The 24,699-nt window shown below is 38.7% G+C and overlaps 1 long non-coding RNA gene across 1 annotated transcript in view; it reads right to left on the bottom strand.

Moving 5' to 3' along the window:
• Positions 1-16,095: 16,095 nt before the first annotated feature.
• LOC101690102 overlaps positions 16,096-24,699 on the bottom strand; it is a 32,235-nt gene continuing 23,631 nt past the window's right edge. Inside the window, exons 6-8 of the long non-coding RNA XR_006602423.1 lie at positions 20,904-21,744; positions 18,281-20,705; positions 16,096-18,084 (exon numbers count right to left, since the gene is read on the bottom strand). This is a non-coding gene — a long non-coding RNA (uncharacterized LOC101690102). The remainder of the gene's footprint in view (positions 18,085-18,280; positions 20,706-20,903; positions 21,745-24,699) is intronic.

Here is a 24,699-nt window from a genome sequence, read left to right as displayed (position 1 = left end):
AAGACTAACTAAGGCAAAGTAAATTTGTTGCTTTCCTGAGGCTTAACAAAGTAGCTGCAGAAGGATGAAAATTCACAGGTGTGGTTCTTATTCAAGACAGAGGAAACAATCAATCATAGAGGAAGATTTCTGCAGTCCATAAAGGCCTCCAAACCCAAAAATATCTCCATTACTGGTAGACCAGGTGGCCTAAATCTCCACTCCAACCTTCCCACTGGATGGAAAGTGTTGCCTTGAAAATTCTAACCTATTAAAATGTAAATATATTTTGTAGGAATAACAATACCAACCATCAAGTCATTAGGAAGAATTTATTTCTCAGTTTCCCAACTAAGATCTGGACTATAGAAAATGGGATCCAGAACAGGTGAGTTCAGTGGAGAATAAAAGATGAAAAGTGTTCAGTGTAGAATCCTCCTAAGGAATTTTGGATACTCCTGGAGACCTTGGGCTGCTGTGAACAGTGAGTATGGCCCTGGTACCTGATGAGGAAGGAGAAAATGAAAGAACTCCTCTGATAGGATGAGTAGTATTAGGAATCTTTGCAGGGGAAAGGATGATTGCAAAGAGTTACAAAACACAAGGGGAAAGAGATGTTCCAGCAATTGCACTCTTTGCTACTTACCTGACAGAGCTGAAAACTTATATCCACACAAAAAACTGCACAAGGATCTTTACAGCATCTTTAATCTGAAATGCCAAACTTGGAAGCAACCAAGAGGGCCTTTGGTAGATAGAGAGATAAACTGTGATATATCCAAATAATAGACTGTCATTTGATGCCAGAAAGAAATGAGCTACTAAGCCATAAAAGACGTGGAGAAAACTAAAATGCATAATACTAGGTGAAAGAGGCCAATCTGAAAGGCTACATACTGTAATATTCCAAGTATATGACATTCGGGAAAAGGAAAAACTATGGGAACAGTAAGAAGATCGGTGGTTGTCACAGGTCAGAGGAGAGGGAAAGATGAATTGGCAGAGCACAGAGGACTTTAAGTGCAGCAAAACTACTCTGTACACTATCCTGGTGGATACATGTCATTATACAACTGTCCAAAACCACAGAATGTACCACACCAAGAGTGAACCCTAGTGTAAACTATGGATTTGAGATGATAATAATGTGTCACTGTAGGTTAACTGGTTGTAACAAATGTCCCCTCGAGTACAGGATGTTGAAGTGGACAAGGCCATGATGGTGCAGGGGAAAGAACTTTATGGGACCTCTCTCTACTTTTCACTCAATTTTGCTGTAAATCTAAACTTGCCCTTAAAAAATAAATTCTATTTTTTAAAGCCACTGTTTAACACCTCTTCTAGGACAGTCTTTCTTAATCTTTACTTTGTTTTTCATTTGTCTGCTTTCAATCTTTGTTATTGTTGTTTTTAAAAGGGCTCCCTTGAGACTCCAATGACAGCCATTTATTCTCTTCCCAGCAAAAATAAAAGTACTTCCACACATTCTAACAACGCAATGCAGACAATGGCAGGTGTTCACAAATTCTCTGAAATTCATCCATAAAACTAATACTCGCTAATTTTATATACTTATACTAAGTACCAGACACTTTGTTAAGCACAGTGTTGCACTATATCACATTTTGCCCTGGCAACAACCTTATGAGGAAGATATGACCAATCCTACTTTCTTATAAGAGAGTTTAATTGAAGAACGTTTCTTAACACCTGCTGAGTGGTCGAGCTGGGACTCCATACCTGGACTGACCACAAGGGCTTGTTTCTAACCATTCCCTTCAAGCAAGTCTGGCTCTTGCAGATCATGGACCCCAGCTAAGAAGCCCTCATCTAATGGGTCTATTTGCCTGTTTCCAAGCTCCTATTCTTCCGTCAGTAAAATAGCTACCTAGGCCAGCATATGTAGATTATATAGAGCTGGACCTCCATTGGAATAGAAGGTAATTATTTGCTGCTGATCCAACTTCCACAATTAGCCTCACCCCCACTTATCCTGCCACTTACCAGGCCATAGGTGATGGACAACAGCAATGTTTCTCTGTGTTTACCTGAGACCAGAGGATGTGGACCATTGCCACGGAAATAAAGGCTGGTTCAGCTCAATGTGAGGCTGGGGGTTGGTGGCTGATAAAGAATATTCTATAATCAATAGAGATTCATGCTAGCTAACACGCAAACCACATATATTAGTAGACATTTGCAAACTCTGACTAAATCGGGTCAACATGGTAGTGAATAAATGAAATAGGACAAAAGAAATCCAAACCCCTTAATATGGAACAGAAACAGCCCTCACAACTCCTTTCAACCCCAACTTTCTGGCTCTGAGGTATGGGGTCTTTCTCTTAGGCTAAACCAACAGAGCTCTCCTATTGATGTCTCAGAAGGACCGCAGGTACAAGGTGCATAAAACAGAATACACCATTTCCCCTTCTGGGTATGTTTCTAATTCTTATTTTAAAATCACTGTCGACCCAGTCAAAAAGCCAGAAAAATAACTGTCATTCTGAGAGGCTTCTTCTCTCTCATCTCTATTTTTCAAATGTGCCTATGTCCTAGTGATTCAACCATCAAAATATCTTTATAGGTCTCCTGCTATTTGCCAGGAGTATTACAATAGCCTCCCAATTGCCTTAACCCCATCTCCCAATCTCTTTTCAACACTGTCAAATGAGCTATTCATTCTAAAATATGAATCTATTATTCAATTACTCAAAATTTTCTGTGTTTCCTCATTTCTTTTCGATGGCATTCAGATTCTTCAATATGTCACAATGGGCCCTGATTCCCACAAATCTCCATTCTGGGCTGTACCCACACCAAACCATGGGTACCTTTTTTTTCTTAGTGCATTTTCACAGAGAATTTGCCTACCTATAACGCACACCATCCACAAAGTCCTGTTTTCTCTCCTGCCCCCAGCCAGGGCACCTCACCAAATTCATTATAACTGACATAACTCCAACTTCTTCAAGATTCAATTCAAGTGTCATCCACTCTTGGAGTCTTTGAAAATCTAACCTGGGTCAGGAGATCACATGCTAATGGCACCAACTGGGAAGGGAGGGGGAGGGCACCAAAAAACTAAGAAAAAGTCTGAAATTCTTTGTTTTTGTTTTTGTTTTTTCAGAAACCAGCGTTTCTGAAATGCTTTTTTTTTTTTTAGATCATTTATTTATTTGTCAGAGAGAGAGAGAGAGAGAGCGCACAGGCAGACAGAGTGGCAGAGGGAGAAGCAGGCTCCCTACAGAACAAGAAGCCCGAAGTGGACTTGATCCCAGGACGCTGGGATCATGACCTGAGCCGAAGGCAACCACTCAACGAGCTGAGCCACCCAGGCATCCCCTTTGAACGCGTTTTTGAAAATAAATATTTATCCCAAGCAAAATCAAAACTTTGCTGGCCTTCATTTGCATTGGCTATAGTTCAACATTATTTTTATTTAATTACGAAGGATTTACAACATAATCTTTTCAGAGGCACACCCTGGGTATCCCTCCCGGAAGATAAAATCTGTCATTGTTTTTCTTGAATATCACCCCAACTGGAATATGAGTTCTCCTGAACAGGAACTGTGGCTCTTCTTGTTTATACGCGGTGGTCACCGCGACACTGGCCAAATAGTAGGGGCTCAATAAATGCTTATATACAGAAGGAAAAAGGAGGGAGCAAGGGAGGACGGATGGGAAGAAGGGAGGAAAGATGGATGTTTCTTCTAGCCTGATATCTAGGACTTGTAACTTTGACATTGAATTCTCAATGCCCCTTTTACCCTGATAGCTTTGTTAGCAACATATAGAAAGCCAGCTTTGAACTTCGGCAACCCTGAAGTCAAGTAGAATCAGTTCTTGTCACACCTAGTCTTCTCTAAGGATGAGTTGATTGCTCTGCAGCCTAACGTAGAATGGCTTTTAATATGAACCCAGTCACAATTTGGAGTTCCTACAGGATCTATAACTGGTCATTATGTACCACCTTCCCTGACCTGTCTGCTTCCTAATGTATATACCTCAAGAAACTCCCTAGACCACCAGTCTCAGGAACAAACCAGCAGATCCCAAAGGCTGGGCAGCTCTACATACCAACTTTCAGAAGACTCTTAATCTGAGATAATCCAATAAATGGTTCTAACTGCAGTATATTCTGCTCACACCAAATCTATGGGCAATATGGCCTGCCCCTTTTACCCCATACGCACGATGACAAAAGGCTACAAATTCAATAGGTCATGGGGCCCTTTTTTACCCATTTAAAAAATAATAAAAGGCTAAACTGAGACATATGCTAAATGAGGACCAAACTATTTTGAAAAGTTATAATGAATTCTTATGACAGGAATTATATTATGCATAATATAAACATCTGTATTTAAGGAAGATAATGGTTTAGCTCCAGGAAATAATAGCTATGCAGTGATGACTTAAGCAAATGTTTTACAATTAATGGAAATAAAAATTACATATTATTACAGTTAAGGGATGTTGGGAAAATGGGACAGGAGGTAACTCATACCAATGGATTCTCATGCAAGAGAGAATTAAAGTTTCTATAAAACAAACTCTCCCCCAAAGAGGGAAACTGCAACAAGATCAAACTTCTCGAGTTCAAATATGTTAAATTCTACTACTTAAGTCCCATTTCATATGTAGTTACAGAATAACCATGTCTACCTTCTACAGAGTCAATCTGCCTCTTAAAATGAGATATTTAAAGGCAGACTGTTGGCCTGGTGTCTTGGATGGCAGATCACAGAATTCCAAAGCCCTTAAGATGCTATAGCACTAGTTCTTACTAAGTCATAATTAACTTCATTGGGAGTTAGATGATAGCAACTTAGAACAAAATTTGGCTGAACATTTTTAGTATTCTTCCACTTGGTAATTACTACTTCAGTGGGAATCTCAAGTAAGAAACAGAGGGCAAAATTTGGCCCACAAAGAGAAGCACATCAAGTAACTGGCCCAATTTATAATGCCAATAACAGAGTGCATTAAAATCTCCCATGAAGCATCCCCATTAGCTCCTTGATTTTATCATGAATGTAAATTCCACCAAAATGACTACTCAGATCCTTTACCAAGTCTCCATGAAGGGCAGCATGTAGGGCAGAATATGGTGAGGCAATGGCTCCATATACCCGCTAACCACGCTAGAAGGGCAATTATGTACAAGCTAAGTAAAGAGTTGGATGTTGTTTGGCAGTTTAACCACATAATAAATTCTTATTGATGCAAGAAAAAGGAGCCATCACATCTCTAGTCTGGGCATTAAATATCTGAAGAATAAGATTTAGGCCACTGAGACTTGGACTTGTGTTTCAAAATGAAAACCCAATACTAGGTTCAGAAAGATAACTATAATGATAGTTATACATTAGAAAACTTCAAAATTATACAATATGTATTTTTTCACTACCATTAATTGTGGAACACAACATGTCCTGAAACTCAATCGTGATTCTTTTTCAAAAGTGTTTATATAGAGCATGACCTAATTTTTATTATAAAAATGGAGATCTTTTTTTTTTTTTTTTTTTGGCTTTCTTGCTTGCTTTAAATTACAGTATTTACTTGGAAACTAATTTTAGGGTATTATCCATTTGACATTCGAGTTTAAAGGACACTCAAAAATTACAAACTGATGCAGAATGTAGGAAGATTATATTTTTAAAACGTATTCTCGCCATCACCATCTATGTTCCTCTCAGTGACTCACCTGAGGCCCTGAGGAAGATAACTAACTCGTTTCCTGAAGGCCAGCCCACAATCGCCTTATTGTGGTATCTTGGCCAGACTTTCAATTGAAGGCCATTAACACCACTTCCCCAACAGCCTAACCTCTTTTTTGTCATGGAGTCCTCATTCTCTTCTACCACCACCATACCCCATCAGCAACCACTACTTCTCAAGGGCCACAACTTCGAGAAACAAAAGAAAAATCAACAATATGTCCTACCAAGTACGGCAGACTGCTCTCCCATTGGCCAGCCCACCCGTCAATGCGCCATGTTTGTTAACATTCAAAAAGACATTTGTGCAGAGAACAAATTGACAGAGCCCATGTTTATATCAGAAATCTCAGAAACGGCAAGAGATTTATTCGTGGAATCTTAACACCCATTCAGACTGTCATAAAACACAAAGGACCAGATTCAATAAAAACTCTGTCCAATTTCCACAACACAAAAGTCTGTGTGAGCCTTCAAAACAAAATCAATTTTTCCAGTTTTGCAAAGTGCTGTTCAGACTTCAGTAGCATGGAAGCCAGCTGGGGCATTTCCTTACTCATCCCCTAAATTAGTTTCAAAAGTAGTTTTGAGGACCACATTTGATCAGAAGAATTTGCATGCTTTTCTCCTCTCTCTCTCTCTCTTTCTCTCTCTTTTACATATTTCAGAGTACATCACATGGAGAACAAACAACAGAACTGCAGCATATGTCTCATGCAGTTAAAAGCTTTAAAACTGGCCCGTAAAACAGAATTCTTTGGTACACAGTGAAAAATATTTTTTGATTCCATAATCCATACTGCAGTAAAGTTGGGTATAATCATTTTTAAAAGTTGCTGTGTCCATGGACAGCTGTTCTTCATACATACTGGGAATGTTTCCTTTACATTCCTAAGGACATAAGAGTTTGACATCGAGCCAATACCTCTAGAAATGGTGAAAGCTAAACACACCCCATACTGATGCTTTTACTCTTCCAACAAACTTTCTCCCACAACTAAAATGTTAAAACTTTTACCCCACAGCCCACATTCTGAGATTAGTCCAATAACGAATGTTCTGTCCAAGTAAAATACATTTTGTCATAGCTTGAAAATGTTACCTTTCACAGAAGTATAGTATTTCTGACCAGCAGGGAACATATGTCAACATTATCTATTATTACCCAATGTCAGGACCAAAAAGGGAAGGTGGGTGGTGGATGTTAATAACGACTTAAGCGATTTCTAAAAGAGGCATTTGAGAAGTACAAAGCCAGAAGTTTCAAATGTTTTGTCTTATTTTCGCTGTGTCAGCAACCTGCCCCCCCACCCCCCACCAGAACAAACCTAATGCTGCCTCCGACCCAACGCCTAGTTCTCTTTTCAATTTTAGCCAACGCTTTGCTAAGCTGGAAAGTTTGAAAAATACCCTAGAAAACTTCTCCACCAGAAATGAAAAACAAAAACATATGACCAGCAATGATGAAAGCAGCTCCCACGCGCTAAGAAAAAGATTTTCAATCACAGAAGCACACGGCTTTTGGATTTGAAAATTTATTTTCATTTTTCAAGCTACTTGTCTGGTGTTTAGATTTGGGGTTTGGGTTTTTTGTTTGACATCAGAGGAGCTGGGGGAAATGCTGGTTGGGAGTGCCATTGTATTTAAGCAATTTTCTCAAAGGTAAGCAGAAAGTGTTCTCCTCATGCAACAAGGCTTCAGAGAGACAACGCCCATAGCCAGTGGAATATGGGTTTTCCATGTAGAAGGAGCTGAAAGTCACATTCCACAAGAGTCCAGAGAAGAAACTGTGTCTCCTATCTCTGCTAAAGTTGGATCAAGATGTGACAATACCGTATTGTGAACTTGCGGCTCACCATGCCCTTATCCTGGGCAGCCAAAACCATGATCTGAAAAATGTACTTGGAGCCACCATGATTGGGAACAATCATTTTCTTATTCTCTTTTGGGGCCATGTGGTTCTATCCAGTGTTTCTCAAGGAATAGAGAGTTGACTTCTTACCTCACTTATATGAGCTTCTTGAGGAAAACCTCACTTCAGGTCACAGAGAAAGGTGTATGTCTTCCTTCAAGCCTAGAACAGGAAGTACGTGGGTAACCTGCCCCCTGCATCCTGGAGATTTGTACACTTTCCCTCAGGGGTATAAGTATCCAGTTTCTAGTCCTATTGAAAAGTAGGTTGTCATTCACTCATCTGTTTGCTTGGTATTAAATACAAATCTTTCTCTTTGAAGAAACTATTCAAGAGAGATAACAAAATAAAAGTATCTAAATGAATCCCTCATGCGAAGAGGCTCTTAAAACCATAGGAAACTCGACTCAGAGCACATGTCACAAGACTGTGGAGGAAGGTGGCAATGCCTACTGTTTTGACTCTTGGAGGAAGTTATCCTCATTTGTTCTTCCTCATCTCATTCAGATTCTGAGGACAGAAATCATAGAACTATAGGTTCCTTCTTGATAGTGTATCACTGAGGCAAAAGGAAATCTTAATCTTATTACTTAAGTATTCCATTTTGCTTGTCAGACAGTATTTTAGTTGCTAAATGGCAGGAGTCCATATCCATCCCAAACCTGAATGAAGGATCGAAGACAGTCAAAATACAAAGGATTTTCTGCCGCTGCTCTGATATTGACCAGTTCATCACACAGAGGAGAATCCTCTGAGGCAATCCTCCCAGTGCTGTAGGGGACAGCTCCTCCACGCATTAGTCCTCACTCACCCACTCCTCCTGGGACCACGTTTATCACACAGTCCATAGGGTTCATGGTTTGTTTGAATTTATGGGAGAGGATAGTTAATTGACTACCTCTCATTTAAAACATGGATTCTGAGAAGCTCCACCTAAGTTAACAAAATCACGGAACGTGTTGAACTTACATAAACTGCAACCCTTCGGAAGAATCTTTAAATGTTGAGATGGGGGTGGGTGCCTTAAAAGTTCAACCTCCTTATTTTTAAAGATGAGAATTGGTGCCAAGAAACCATGAGCAACTTGCTATGTCACACAGCTTAGTGGGCACCCTGATTCCACTCCATTTTGGCATGACATCACAGGGAAATAAGTTAATAGAGTTGGATCCTGGTATCCAGGATCCTGGCCCCCTGGAGGTGAGGAGAATTAGGTAGCAGGTTGGAAAAAGTGTGAGGCAACCTGCAGGAGTGCTATCCCTAGATTACAATGCTGTTTACATGGGCTTCTTCATCTATGAATTGGGTATTTTTATAGAAGTGTCTTTCAATTAAAAAAAAGGAAGGAAAGGAAGAGAAAGATAATTAAATCACTATATATATATATACATATATATATATATACATATATATGTATATATATATTTAGTAAAAACCTCTACTTACAAAATTTAAGATAAAATAAGACTATATACAGAGACTGTTGACTTAAGTTATCATTCCACCCCAACACTGGAAAATAAGAATAAAGAACTCCAATAAGGAAAACGTATGTCTTCAAAATAGTAATAATTTTCATTTGAAATGTACTAATCACCTTACACAATATTCTATTTCATTTCCTTTGATGTTCAAAACAATCTGTTCTCAAGGAAGAAAACTTGTGTCATCATTTTATAACTACGAAAACTTAAGTTCGAAGAGATTGATTAACTGTCCAAAGTGACCCTGCGAGTCAACTGGCACAACAGGAAAGAGAAGCTGGGTATTCTGACCCCTGCATAGACCTAGGTGTGCTCCCCACCACGTATGCTGCTGGTAATTGTTCTATCCTGCTTCTATGAGGCCACAGAACATTCTTATTTATTCCACACAAATATATACCAAAGATTAGGCGCTTTAGGAATCACAAACATGGAATGGAAACCGATCTTCAAGAAATCTGCTTTTTCTAAGGAAGTGAAACAGCTTAGTTTTTAAGATGTAAGTTCAATCACCAAAAATTAAACTTATGGGACAATTTTGTCTTCAGTTGCATTTTGAGATGGCCAGAGTCTAAGAAAAGCTGAAGAAGCATTTTAGGTTAAAATTGCCGAGAACCTAGTTCCTTTTTGAGCCTAGAAACATTTTTAGGGCTGGAAGCGGGAAAAGATTTGATATTTTAATTGTTTTTATCTGCTGGTGCATGACTCATGAACAGACTTTATAACTTATAGAGAGGTTAAGAGATACTCATGAAAATACCAGTATCAATGTTTGTTTGTTTTTTTCATAATTTGGAATCTAAAAAGTGTCAGTGATGCCTAATCTCTACCATAACCCACTTAAGATTTTTTTTTTTAAAGGGAAGTAAGCTTAGAATAGACAAGAAATAAAATTAAGAGATGAAATTTTGTCTGAGCCTTCTTCCTACTGATGCCATCTGAGCAGGTAATCTAGCTGAGCTTTGGAAGCTTTGCCTGTTTTAATGGTGAGCACATTAATTTGTATGATATCCTCTTGAGTGAATAGGTTACAGGTTCTGCTTCAGAGTTATCCTGGAACCTTTTCCTGTTTAATATCCTCACAACTCTTGCTTCTTATATTGGCCTACGATTAACAGATGACATTTGCCTGAATTTGGATTGAGTGTTAATATACCATATTAGACTGCAACTGACAGGCTCCCTTTTTCAATTTATTGGAGGCCTCTTACAGAAGGATAGTAAAACATATGACGGATCCAGATACAACTAGCCAAAAGCAGACCAAAAGAAGAATTATGCCAAATTAATATAACTGAAATAATCAAGGCATTGTAGAATTTTGTCAATTATTTTTCAACCCTCTTACACGAGCAGTTTAGAGCACCTCACAGCCAGTATGTTTGGTTGCCATAAAAAGAATAGCTGTGTGAAAATACCAAAATAATAAGCCATAATCAAATTGGCATATGAATTAGTGTAACATTTCTGAGGAAAAGGATGCTAATATGAACTAAAAGCCTACAGTCCATACATACTGACTCAACAATCCACTTCTAGAAATCTATTCTAAAAGAGCAGTCAAGAATATGGGCAAACATTTGGTTACATGGAACATTTATGACAATGGCATTTATAATCTTGAAAAAGACTGGAAACAACCTAATACTCAACAATAGGGGACTGATTAAATAAAAAATGGTACAGCAAGATAAACAGCATGGTGAAAGACTACTTAATGACACTGAAATCATTCAATATATGTTCTTACATGAAAAGGGATTTTTTAAAAATTTACAGTGGAGTTACATCTTTAAAGTGCACATAATCTAACATGCATAGATGAAATGTTTAGAAGCATGTGAACCAAAATACTGGCAATGGTTACTTTTTCATTGTGGGATTATGAGTTGTTCCTTACTTTCTTACTTTTATATGCTTATACTTTCTAAAGTTCCTGTACTGGATAGTAATTATTTTGGTTAAGAGAAAAAGTCTTTTTTTTTTTTATAAGAAGAAATGGCCACCACCACACTACAGAAGCATTTGTCAGTACAGCAAAAACAAAACAGAACAAAATGTTAGAGGTACATTATTTATCTCACATTCTTTACCATTCAAAGTGAAAACCCCTGTCCAACAAAAATGAAAATAAAATACAATGATTGTTTTTAATCACTCCATTTTTCTGTAGCAATCCTATAAGGTGAAATATTAAAATTTTCTGAGGATTGAAGGTATCAGTTTAAACATAGCTGTGCTGTTCAGTGGGCTACAGCCTTGATATTTAATCTGCTATTATGAGTTTACATAATGTTTCAGTGTCTCAGTTTAATTACTAATAAAAGGGGGATAGGCTGTGAGTCATACTCAGCTTGTTGAAGAATATTAGACCAATCAAACCAAAAGAATGCTTTAATTTCATTTGGTCCTAGTTCCTGCTTTAGAACAGGATTAAAAATAAATATAGAGAAAGAGATGGAGAAAGTGAGTCACCTAATTTATATCTAGCATAATGCAAACAAGCATTTCTTTAATAGGTGTTCAGTACCTGAAGTGCTAAATTATAGCAACTTCTAGAAGCAGCTTCTTAATGGAAAATCCTAGCATTTTTAATCTTACTGCAGATTTTTTACCTTGTCAACTCAGAATTCATCTGATTTTGAAAAAGAAAAACCTTTTACTTGGAGACAAAGGTAAGCCACAGTACACCTCAAACTAATTAAAGATGAATCTCTTCTGGAACAATGGTACAAAGAAAAAAGCAAATTATATTTTATAACTCAAACAAAACAGTCATCCACCAAAAGAATATTGCCTTCTTTTAATTATTAGGATAAATCATTCCATGGAAAACTGTTTGGCACATAGTGAAGATAAGAAGATGATAAATACAATACAAAACAATGAAAGGAGATAGAGTCTCTATTCAAGAAAACTCATCCTAGTTGCAAGTGAAACCCTGAGGGACCACATACCAAGTTACCTCAGAGGCCTCAAAATGTCAATGGTACTTCATATAAGACCATATAAGGTCATATAAGACCTTCATATATAATCTAGGCTAAGACTGATCCAATTTAATTTTCAATAACTAGCTGTTGGTAGCATTCTGATTAATATAAAACATTGAACCTCTTTTTTCAAAAATATTCGTAGTTGTGAGGAGAAAGCAATTACAGGTATGTTATTCACTAAGTATGAGTTGAGTAAACATTAAACATGGAGCTGGAGGTTTGTGCTTGAGTAGGTACAGCAGTGAACATTTGGTGGTAAGGCAGTAGGCTGGAGCACAGCCTAGGATCTGCTTGAGTTCCATTACTGAGTAGCCTCCCTTTTTCTAGAGACATTCATGGTACTGAGTATCCAGGTGAATTTCCAGAAACTTTTTATACCTCTGATTTTAAGACTCACAGCAGGTGATTGGACTCTACACTTGCAAGAACTCTGGTAACTTTGCTCCTTGAAGAAAAAGAGGGAGGGGGGGGAGGAAAAGAGAGAAAGGAAGAAAGGAAGAGAAAGAAAAAGAGAGAGAGAGACAGAAAGAAAGGAAGAAAGAAAGGGAGAGAGAGAAAGAGAGAGAAAGGAAGGAAGGGAGGGAGGGAGAAAGGAAGAAAGAAAGAAAGAAAACCTAATGTTATTTTTACTTATTGTTTCCCTGAATCAGCTAATCAGAGTTCCTCCTGGTGCTTGGATGAGGTCTCTTTCCCCAGGCAGATCTACCCAATCTATGACAAGGTTTCCTGGCAGTGCTGAGAAGACTGCTTACTTCTCACTTTTCTTTAGGTCAAGAGACCCATGCTCTAGTTGTAAACTTTCAAACTAATCTGGTGAGCCTAGGAAATTTATGTAACTTCTTTGTGACCCATATTTCCAGTCTGTGAAGGAAGAGATTAATTTATCCAACAACTATTCCTTGAAAGCCAACAATGTCCCAGGCATAATTACATGTGTTAAATAGTGTACTCTATACCCAACACTACCAGTCTCCTGGAACTTACATCCTAGGAAGGGGAGCAGAGCCAGAAAATTGTAAAGGAAGAAAATCAATAGACAAAGTCTCAAAAAGTAGTTTACAGAAAATAACACAGGGAAAGGTGAGACATTAAGCTGCAAGGAGATGAATTCTATGCTCTTACTCTATCAAGGCAAGAGATCACAGTGGCTCTTGGAATAGTACTAGACATGTTCAGGATAGCAAAAAGATAAGATTTACTGATAGATTGGACCCAGGGTGGTAAAGACAACACAAATCGAAGATGAGTCCTAGTTTTTCTTTCCAGCACCAGCACAGATGAGGTTGGCAATTACTGAGCTGGAGAAAAATGGTAAAGATCGAGTTTGAAGGGTTGGTAAATCAAGAGTTCTGTGAGTTGGTTGTTAGATACTGCCCTACATGATTTCTGAGGTTAATTCCTCTTACAACATCTGTGACTTTAGGTTATGATCAAATAAGCCCTATTGAGAGATGAAAGATGGTGAGAAATAAGCTATACCCATGTCAGTGAGTGACTGGGGAAGGATAGAAATGGTGGCCAAGAGAAGCTAAGACGTATAAAAGACGTGGGAATCTCGTTGGTAAAATCATGAACTCGGGTGCCCGATTCACTGAGTATTTAGATCAAAAAAAGACAAAGAAAAAGATTGTTTATCTAGAGCCAAAGTCTTTGGAAACCTAGAAGATTGCCTTGGAGATCCATACGTGACATATAGTAGATGGTTCACACATCTGGAAGACAGGAGTACAAAGCAAAGATGGTGTAGACCTTTCCAGCTGCTGATTTGTACAAGAGACCTTGTTTCCTCTTTCTTTTTTTTAAGTTTCTATTTATTTAAGTCATCTCTATACCCAACCACCCAACGTCAAGCTTGACCTCATGACCCCAAAATCAAAAGTTGCATGCTCTTCTGACTAAGCCAGCTAGGCGCATCTATTCTTAAAGAATAAATGGCTTAGGACACTATAGGAATATGCCTGGGTGGGTTCAGTGTGAAACCTGCATTTTATTTTGTGAGGGCTGGACTTATCACTTCAGAAGTGTGAAAACAGGTGTGAAAAACATTGCCCCTTCCCCACCACCATTTCTTCTAATAAACGCTTTATTTTTTTTTTACAAACCTTTACCAGGACAAAATGATTGTAAATATCCCACCGTCCTTATTCCCCAGGCCTATGCTTCCCCATCTCCAACAGAATGTCTAAAGCTCCTAGGATCCAAAATGTGGCATCATGATAAGTTCAGGGAGAAAGAGGGTTCATTGCTCCGGAACGCACTTTCATTTCACTTCACTTCAAGGGACTATACTTAAAAATACTGATTTGCAGCATCTGTTTCGTAAAGAAGATGCTCCTGAAATGTTATGAGGAAGCATGAGGAATATTTCTGCCCCCTTGAAAGAGACCAGGTTGCTGAAGCTATCACCAGGGCCCAGGACAGATGACACACTGTAACTGTTCCCGTGTACAACCAGAACCAGATACAACCAAGGATCATGGAAGAGGTTGCAAACGAAAGCATTTTATAAACAGCAATGTAATGTGCAATAGAAGATGTGACTTTTGTGTTGTTGTTCCGTCATGAAGGAGTGGATGTTGGCTGTCAGTGGGTGGAATTCCTTAAGGCTGGATCATAAGTGTGCTATCACAACCAAAGCTAGTTTTAACAATCTAAGCGATTGCCATTGCTGAGAATGGTGGCTTGACATGTACGGCATCAATCTGACCATAATAGTTTCACTTCAGCACCAGATACTTGGCATTTAATAGCACTGAAAAGGTAATGGGTGGTTTTTTCACGCCTTTTTATATTTGGTAAGTGATAGGTTCCACCCAGCTAGGGTTCCAATTTATTTTAAATAATAGATTTTACCGAAAACCTCACCGAAACCCCTACGGTCTATACTTCTATTTAATTTTAACCTCTTCTTTAAAGTACAGAGGCTGATATACCCATGAAAATTATCCCCTGGCATACTTATCTTTGCAAATACATTTTATCTCATAAATTTGTTTTATACCCTTCTTTCTTACCCACAGAAATTGCTGGCTCCACTATTTGTTCTCTCTCCTCCTAATACCAGCCATTTTCTGATGCTATTCTAGGTTTGTGTACATACAGGTCTCCACTGGAATAGAAAATATATTATTTAGTACTTTAATCTTTCCATCCTCTCCTTGATCATATTTAAAGACACTTTCTTCTTTTCTTCCTGTGGCAATAAGATGAGAATATAAAAGAGACGTATACCACGCACCACATATTTGTAAAGCAAAAACAATATTTAGAGTATTTGGCTTTGTTTTAACCAATGTGCTGAATTTTCCTAAACGCATGTCCTCCTTTATGATTTGCCAAATGACACATGAATTTCTTTAACATGAGTTTTTATGAGATAAGGTCCCAATCTCCATAAAGCCGTTAGCACCATAATTCTCTCACCCAGGAAGCCACTGGATTGATGTTCCGATCACTGACTTTCAGTGTGTTGGGCACCTTCTTTATATCCAACAATTCATGTGCACTTTCAAGTCTCAGTTTACACATATGATCAGAAACATTGTCCTAAGGCCAGTGCACACCATGCTGCCTCCACATCCGCATGACAAATCCGACAGCCTAAAAGGCCATTGTCAGCCTAACTTCATCTTGCTTATTAACCATTTCCTTTATCCTGGACAAAAAGACTTCTTGTACATGACTGTGTATTCTTCCTTTACTATTAGAAATTGTTGGGAGAGACCATAGCTATTGGGAGGAAATAAGCAATTCATTCTCACTCTAAGCACATCCAAGTTGTTGCCGTCTTTTCCAATTAATGCCTTCTGGAAGTCAAGTCTATACTGAGCTTAAAAAACAGACAGACAGACAAAAGCCAGAAAGCAGCAGTTAAGACACTCAGATCAATAAGGCTTCCTAAATTCATCACCCTTCAGACCAGAGTTAAGAAATTCCACTCAAAGGACATTCGAGTCATTAAATCCAAAACCTGTTCAAAATAAAAGGACAAAAACAAAATCAAAACACAAAAACTCCATGGCTTTATTTAAGAAGTGCTATTTAAGCTATAAAGGATTTCCTGTTGGTCTTGTTTTCAATCATTTTATAGTGTTCTTTTGTTCTTGCATTACTCTATATCCAAATAATCACATATGTAAATGACTCAGTACAACAGTAGATGCCACTGACAATATAAACATTATCATTTATCCAGAAGCATTACATGCTCATGCAAAAATGGCATTAAAAGCTTGTGGTCAGATCAAAAAACCACAACTATAATTGTTTATTTATATAGCTCACCATTATTCTGTAGCGTAAGTTTACATTTTCAAAAATCTCTAAACATCGCTGAGTTGGCCTTAGAAGAGTGAAAAATGCAACACTCGCCTAAATGATTAAAGACAAACAACTTAGGTCCAAGCATGCAGCACGATGCTTTAATATGGAAATTATTTACTTTGCCCTGGCTTATAGTTTTCATTTTGATGCTGCCCTTGAAGCTCCATGATAACAGGGCCATTCAGTGGAATTTCTGCATTTTTCTCTGTAGTTCAGGGCAGCTGGTTTCTTTCCTCTCGAAGCAGAAAGCTAAAGTATATTTATCACTCTAACAGTGACTCAAAACAAACAGGAAGTCTTCATCAGCCGGCTCCTGGGCATAGCTGATATTAGGTACTGGCAGAAAGGAAACAGAGACCTCATTCTGTGGAAGTCCGACAGAATGTTCATGCAGATGCGGCGATAACAAAGTTAGGGATGCTCCAAATGACCACCGTGTTCTCCCAAGATTAAGTGCCCTCGCAACGCTCGCCAGTTTTCAGAGTCTGCGAAAATTCCTCAGGAGTTTTCCTTTCCATTTCAGTTTGAAAGAGTAGTTTGAACTGGATACCACGAGCCTTGTGAACCTATGCGCCAAAGAAAACCTGGGAGGGAGCTATTCTGGGAGATTTGGCTTTGATCTGGTTGCTAGGAAAAAGCCCTGCTTTTGTCTGCAAGTATTCTGAATGGCTCCTTCAGTCAGAATGAGGCCTGCAGGTCACTGTCTGAATTAAGTGAAGAGGATTTTTTTTTTTAATGCTAAAAATGAAGTTGTCGCTGTGTGCCATAATAAAGCTGGAGAGAGAGAGGACGGTGCCGCTGAGCGACGGCAACAACTTAAACTCCAAGGTAGACTGTGAAAATCACCGAAGCGCGCTTGCAGATCAAATGCATGCAAATATTCCTCAGTGGCACGTATGTTCCTAGAGACGCTTGCCCTCACCTCCTTTTTCAAAGAAAACCTGTGTCGGATTCAAAGCCCACTTTGTTTTGATTAATAGACATTTTTGCTATCAAACAATGTTTTCACCTTCTAAACAACTAGAAAGGTCAAACATTCACACCTAACTTTTTGCAGCTAAACCAAACTCGAAAGGGGTGGGGGGGGAGACTGCAAACTACTGATATTGAATCAAAAAATGATTAGGTAACACACTTTGGGAGGTCCTTTAAGAAAATTTTTTCTTTATTTGTTGACTAATCTCCTTGTTTATGATAATGCTCATACCTTTATAGAAAGACTTTACAGCCATTATCTAATCTTCTCAGATCCTGGTGAGGTAGAAAGCAAGCAAATCTTATCTCCATTCTCCAGATGAGGACACAGAGACACAGGGAGGTTGAGTAACAAGCTCACATTTTAAGTGGTACATTCTCTCCAGTTGGAAAAATGACAGTAGGGCTCCGGCTTTGCTTTTCCGGGAATGGGGCTGGCTTTTCACCCAATCACTCACATGTTCACCAGCCCCCTTTCAGGCCAGCATTTCTACCGTGACCAGACTGAATCGCCACACAACCTGTTGGAAAAGTACGCAGCCTCCTGGCCCAAGTGAGGCTCACACCCTTGACCTTCGTTTCTTCGGTATCTGGTGCCAATGAACTGAACCGCACACTGAAAGCCACAGTAGCCCAAAGCAGAATGGGACCAATCCAAAAAGCTCCATCACTCCCTTCTACATAATTCTGGAAGAGGAAAGAAGGCATTATAGTTCATGAACTTACCTAGCATCGCTGTCTCTCAAGTTTGAAGCATATTTTACATTCCAAGCAAACCGTAACATATGCAATATAAAGGCAAAACTAAGAGAGCTGAGAGGTAAACTACATGAATAAGAATTTAACCACAGTAAGAAAAAAAATGAACGAAGGGAAAGCGTACCAAGGCCGGCACCTTCAGGACCACAGCATCTTCATGGGCATGCGGAGTCTCCTCCCTTGTCTTAGTGGTATAGGTCAAGCCGGTAGACATAGAGAAAGGTAAAAATGAGAGCGATCCTTCTCCAAATAATATCAGTCACCCCTCTCCTGCACTCTCACTCTTTTTAGGTTTATTGAGATATGATGGATATCCTCTTTTAAAGGAAGTAACGACCCTGATTGCACAGGAGACGTTCTAGGGAAAATATATGCAGAACAACTGTAATGTTAACCAGACACAAACCCACCACCAGGTGAGGGGAAATTATCTCCTGAAAACAGGCTGGGGAAGTCTCTATTCTATCCGAACACCTTCTAGAAGTTTCAGACCCCGGAAGGCAGCCTGGCCTATCTTCTGGAATACAAAATTCCCTGCAGAACACCAGGCAAAAAAAAGTTCAGGAAGCTCAAAACAGACGCCACTGCCAAAAAAACAGAAGTGTTCTCAGGGCAGCATATTCTCTCCCAGAATGTTTCCTAAGTTACTCAAATTTCTTCTCAAACTGCAGATACAGTTGTGTATCGGTGAACACTATGAAAATGTCCTTAATCTAGCTCAGAAAGCTACACAGCTGAGCTCGGTTTTGGTATCAAGTACACAGATCCTGAACTCTGCCAATCCAGAGCTACCAAGTGCTCTATGCCCAGCTCCGAATGTGGAGAAGGACTGAAATGTCTTTCCAGATCCATGAAGTGGCAACAGGCTAGCAGTACCCATTAGCCAGACCACACACTGGTTCTTCGAGCTTTGCAGAAGACCAACACCCCCAAGACCCCCAGCCAAGTGGGACCCAAACCCTGAGGCTTGCACTGCCCTTACTTCTTCACTGCTGCCTTGTGCAAACATTCCAGCAACCCAGGAGAACTTGACATTCATTTCTCACAGTGTCACCATGGCTAGAGCTAAGCAAAAGCCAAAAATGAATTAGGTAAATATAGGAGTTTCGGGCGCAAATTCAGCAGGTGAATTTATTTGCAAATTACGCTTTTGAAGCTTCTCATTTAAGATTCTCTTTAGAGACATGGTAGGGAATTTTATCATTCTTAAAGTAAAGCAAAGCAGTATTTGATTTCAATATTTGGTGCATAGCCAATCATACAAAAAATACTTAATAAAAGAATCCTTTTTGAAGTTATTATGCATTTATTACAGTATTATCGATTTCAGTAATGAGAATTTTATTGTTAGTATTGGGTTGACATGAGACAATTTTTTTCCTGGAGATTTCTCTATCATTTAATTGAGTCACCTTATTCCTTCTGCCCCAATACACAACTGTTCCTGTTATTCTTTGAATTAATTTGGATAAAAGCCTTCTACAAAAGCCATCTTTCTGGATCCACAACCTCCTCTCTGAGCATTTGTTAACACATTACATTATACTAAAGTGAATCCACCCACAAGAAATTAGACAATCTATCCTGGTTTTAATATTTTTTGAAGGCTTACAAAGTGCTAATCACTAAAGCAGTGATTCCGAGCCCTAGTTTTGTGATAGCCTGGGGTATCTCCAATTGCCTCATAGATCTTAAAAAAACAAAATTCAAAAAAAAACTTTCAAAAGAAAATTAATTATAATTTTTAATTCATTTGAAATATAAATATCTGCCATTGCAGATAGGAAGTGTGTGTCATGGTAGGACTTGGTGGTCTGGAGTCTTGTTAAAAAAGAAAAGAAAAAAACAAGCAACAATAACCCATTGAAACTCCTCAAAGCTCAAAATCATTATGCTTCCCCCCCACCAAAAGAAATACTATTCTTATTCCTAGGAACAGAAATTCCAACACACACCTTCTTACAGGCACAAAAAGGAGCTGGGACAAAAACCCATTCCAGGACATTTCCTCAAAAAGAATACAAATAAGGTGTGTCACACATTTTCATGAATAAAATAAACATGATAATATCTAATAATACCATTGCGCTATTATACGTGCCTAAATTACAGTTGTACTAAGAAATGAGAAAATCCCTGGAATAGGACCAGGATTGCTTTTTAATTGTCCATTAGAAAAAGCAAAGAATAAAATCGCCTGCTATGATTTCCTTTTGAGATCATTCACCTTATTTTTAAAATACGAAATCAAAAACATATTGAGACGCATGGTGAGGCTGAGCAATGAAACCGAAGCAAACTGTCTCCTCTTCTCAGCTCAGACTCAGCAGCTACAGCAAGCCCACAGTGCCAGCTTGAGACTGGCAAGGCAACTAGCATTGCACAAAACAAAATCTTAATTTTTCAGTTCCAAGCTGATTCCACTGAGAACATCTCTCTCGTCTCACCTTTTCTTTCTTTCTTTTCTTTTCTTTTCTTTTTTTTTTTTTAATTTTCCTGAATCGAGATTTTTCTATTTAAGGATGTTCTTCCATTGTGCGAGATGCCCCCTAAGCCAATGGAAAAAAAAAAAAAAAAAAAAAACGATGACGCTTTTATTTCACACAAAGATTCCTCTCCTGGGGCCATATTCCATGAATGAATAGCTTGTAGGACACACCGCTAATAATAAACTCCACCAACTGTGCCAACACAAGTGTGAGAAATGCACAGGGAGGCAAAGGCTGGCCAAAGGAATTCTCCCATACCTGCAGCGGCTGACTCCTTCCAAGAAAGCTGTTGAGTCTGCTTGCTTACATACTCGCTTATTTGCCAGGAAGGTATTCCTTTTAAAAAGTAAAAATAAATAGTTCCTACAACCTCCTTCTTGTCTTGAAGTCACTATTTCTACTAGAAAATAAACCTGTAAACCCCATCTGTTAAGATACTGGAGAACTCTACTGGACAAAACATACCAGTATTTGTTGTAGGAGCAATCCCAAACTGACTAGAAAAGGAACTGGGAACAAGGAGGTCATTTCCCATTCAAATTTAAATGTCACCACAAAATACTGTTGAAAAATCAAACCCATCAAGAGTGATTGCACATGTCACAGACTCATCTCTTCTGATTTCCCTAACACTTGTATGAGAGTGTTACTGTCACTGAATTGCCTGGATTCCAAAGAGCATTCCAGTTGAGCTCTCACCCACCCTGTGGACTAACTAACACCACTTTCTTCTCCTTTTAAATCTCAGGTTTGTCCCCCTCACTCCCCCACCCCACAACACAAAATGCTTTTCGTCTACCTAACCACCCTCGGTTAGCTGGTATGCAAAGAAGAAAGCGACTTGGTCAATTGCTGAAATGGAACATAAGTAGAAAATATAGCCGCATAATTTAGTCCACAATCTACCTCACTTACTGGATAAAACCTAAGTTTCTCCCCATTACTCAAGCCATCCTCATTCCCATTCTTTTCATTCATTCTTCATCTATTTAACAAGTATTTATTGAGCACCTACTACATTCAAAGCACTTTGCTAGGCACTGAGTTTGTAGCACTGGAGAAGACAAAGCCAGTCCCGTTCTCTGAAGCCAAAATTCTCCTGGAGAGAAACAGACAAAGATGGAGATTGTCTTAAATAACTTTGGGAAGTTATAAGAAATACAAAGAAAAAAAAATTGGATGGAGACACACAGACTAATTTGAAAATAGTGACCTTCATAACAAGTGAGGGAAGAAAATAGTCATGGTTATAACATTTCAGGTTGGTTGTCCAGAGAAGGGCTCTCAAAGACTAAGACATTTGAGCTGATATTCTGTTAGAAGAGCCAGTCAAAAAACAAAAAGAAAAAGAAAAACAGAAAAAAGAGTAAAATGCCCTAGAGTGAGAACGAGCTTGGTGATTCCAAGGAACAGAAAGGAAGCAAGAAGCCTGAAGCATAATGAAAAGCAAAATAAAGTAAGCCTGGAAATCTGAAGGACCTGGAGCTTGGAATGTGTTCTAAACGCAACAGACAGCCTTTGGAGGATATCAGACAAGCAAGTGACTCCATCTGACTGAGACTTCCAAACCTCGCAAAGGCTAAGGAAGGATCCAAGAAGGGCAGATTCAAGATATATTTGAGAGTAAAAACAAGAAAAGGGATTAAAAAAAAATGACTGCCCTTTTTTTTTTTTTTCACTTGAACAGATGAGTAGATGGTAAGTCATAACAGATGGAAATGTTTGGGAGGAATATTAGTCCCTTTCTTCTAGGTGTGAAAGGTAGAGACTCACTTAACCAAATTCGTCCCTCAGTGGTCCTTGGACACATGAAAAATGGACTTATCAGCTTTCCTTATGTTCTAGTGTCCTATTTGAATCACATTATTCTAGATTGCTGGCATGTTTTTCTACTCCATTTACATCAGTTTCAAACCCTAGTTTAATATCCAGCTCCTCTAAGATTTTGCTGATTAAAACTCTTCTCCTAATGATAATGCCTTATTAATATCCATTCTTTTCATTTTTATTTTAAATCTTTTACTCTATTTTATACTTAGCTCTACAGAATTGAGACAAGATCCTTTGGCCTTCCTCTCTTTTTCAGACCCTCCAGCCCCCCCAAACCCCCACCCCCCCCAGGCCTACTTCCCAATGCAACATATTCCCAACAGCCCACCAAGATCTGTGTTACCCACCCTGAGCTTGGCTCCCTCTCCCCCCACCCATTACTGTTCCAGAAAGACTCCCCCTCTCCTTAGCTCCACCTGCCACACAGTCCAGTCAATCTTTTAAGACCTAGATCAAGGGACCTCTTTCCAAGAACCCATTGTTGACCCCTCCCCAATCAGAGGTGATCTCTCTCTCCCATCCCCTAGGAGGCAGTGGAGTATAATAGTTGATGTCTCAGGCTCAGGGGTCAGATTCTCAGTTCACAGGCCCACCTCTGCCTCGGGCTAAGCTGCAAGCCCCTGGGTAACTCATTAATATGTATAGATCTCTGCGGATTCATCTGGAAAGTATATGTGAGGCAAGGGATGACATAAGAGTACCTGTAACTCAGAGTCCTAAGGATTGAGATAACACACCTGAAATATATCACATAGCCCCTGACACATAGTAAGGACTCTCTGGTACTCCATATTTTTGTTATTTTCATTTCAGCATTCTTTGGCTTTCTGGGAAAAAACAGTCTATACTGTGGTTGCCTTTAACCATCAGATTAAAAGCTCCCAGAAAATATACTGGTGCTTTCTTGATCTTTCTATTTAGTAGATATTTTATGAATATTTATTGATGAATGAAGGTGAACATAAAATAAACAATTTTAGGGGGGCGCCTGGGTGGATCAGTAGGTTAAAGCCTCCGCCTTCAGCTCAGGTCATGATCCCAGGGTCCTAGGATCGAGCCTCGCATGGGGCTCTCTGCTCAGCAGGGAGCCTGCTTCCTCCTCTCTCTCTGCCTGCCTCTCTGCCTACTTGTGATCTCTGTCTGTCAAATAAATAAATAAAATCTTTTTTTAATAAATAAATAAACAAACAAACAAACAATTTTAAGGATTTTCATTTCTTTTTCCCAAATACATTGATTCTTCTTAAAGCAGAAATGACACCTTTTCATCTATTTTAAAATTCCACACTGCTCATTATGCACAAATACTGTGTAGTATAGTATACAGTCTATATTTTAAATAATTTTTAAATTTTCTGAATTGGTAAACCTTTCTGTTCAATACAAGTAATGCATATATCATGCTAAATTCACCAGGAATTTAGAAACAGAAAACTATCTCTTCATTTAACCTAAACAGAAGGAATTACAATGGGGCATCATTCCAGTTCACAGAAATCTTCAGGCCTCTGAAGACCCAGAGTCAGGCAGGAGGTTCTTGTTAGTGACATGTGCTCTCTCATCTACATCAATTAATGTTTATTGGACAAAGCATGGATGCTGTGTGTCTAAATTTTCTAAATGTGAAGACACTATGTCTGCTATCTTACCTGTTAAGAAAGACATCACTCATGGCCATAGTAAATAATAAAAAAACACATATCTCTATAGATTTATGAATAGTATTGTATCTCATCTCACAAGAGAAGAAAACCCTTTAGTGAATAGGTAGATCTTGATGGGCTTTGCAACATGACAAAGTCTAGTAGAGAAATAGAGGTGAAGAATGTGGATTTGAAACTAATCGAAGGATCAGTTGTGGCTTACTTTTTTAAAAAACTAAAGACAGCATGCTAAAAGTGGGGTAAAAACGATTAAAAGATAAACTTGGAGTCTCTACCTCTTTCTTCACAAAGCATCACTTACTCTGACAAGGATTTCCTATAGTTTCTGGTAAACATAATGTCCTGAACTTTGTCCCTCTATTATCCCACATCTCAATAATTACAGATGTAAATCATACAACCCTACCCAAAGAATGTCATTTTTCCCTACAGATGAGCTAGTATCAAAGCCCATAATAATTATGTCCCAATATACTCCCACCGTAGTTTTTGTCTGTTCTTCTGTTTTGTCTTCGTTCACCCTTCTGTCCTTCGTTTCTTCCTTCTTTTCTCTCCTTTTA

The sequence above is a fragment of the Mustela putorius genome, unplaced genomic scaffold (genome assembly GCF_011764305.1).
Source record: "Mustela putorius furo isolate JIRA1106 unplaced genomic scaffold, ASM1176430v1.1 tig00003867_pilon_pilon_pilon, whole genome shotgun sequence".
NCBI classification, from domain to species: domain Eukaryota; kingdom Metazoa; phylum Chordata; class Mammalia; order Carnivora; family Mustelidae; genus Mustela; species Mustela putorius.
This window is presented reverse-complemented; position numbering and strand designations above follow the sequence as displayed.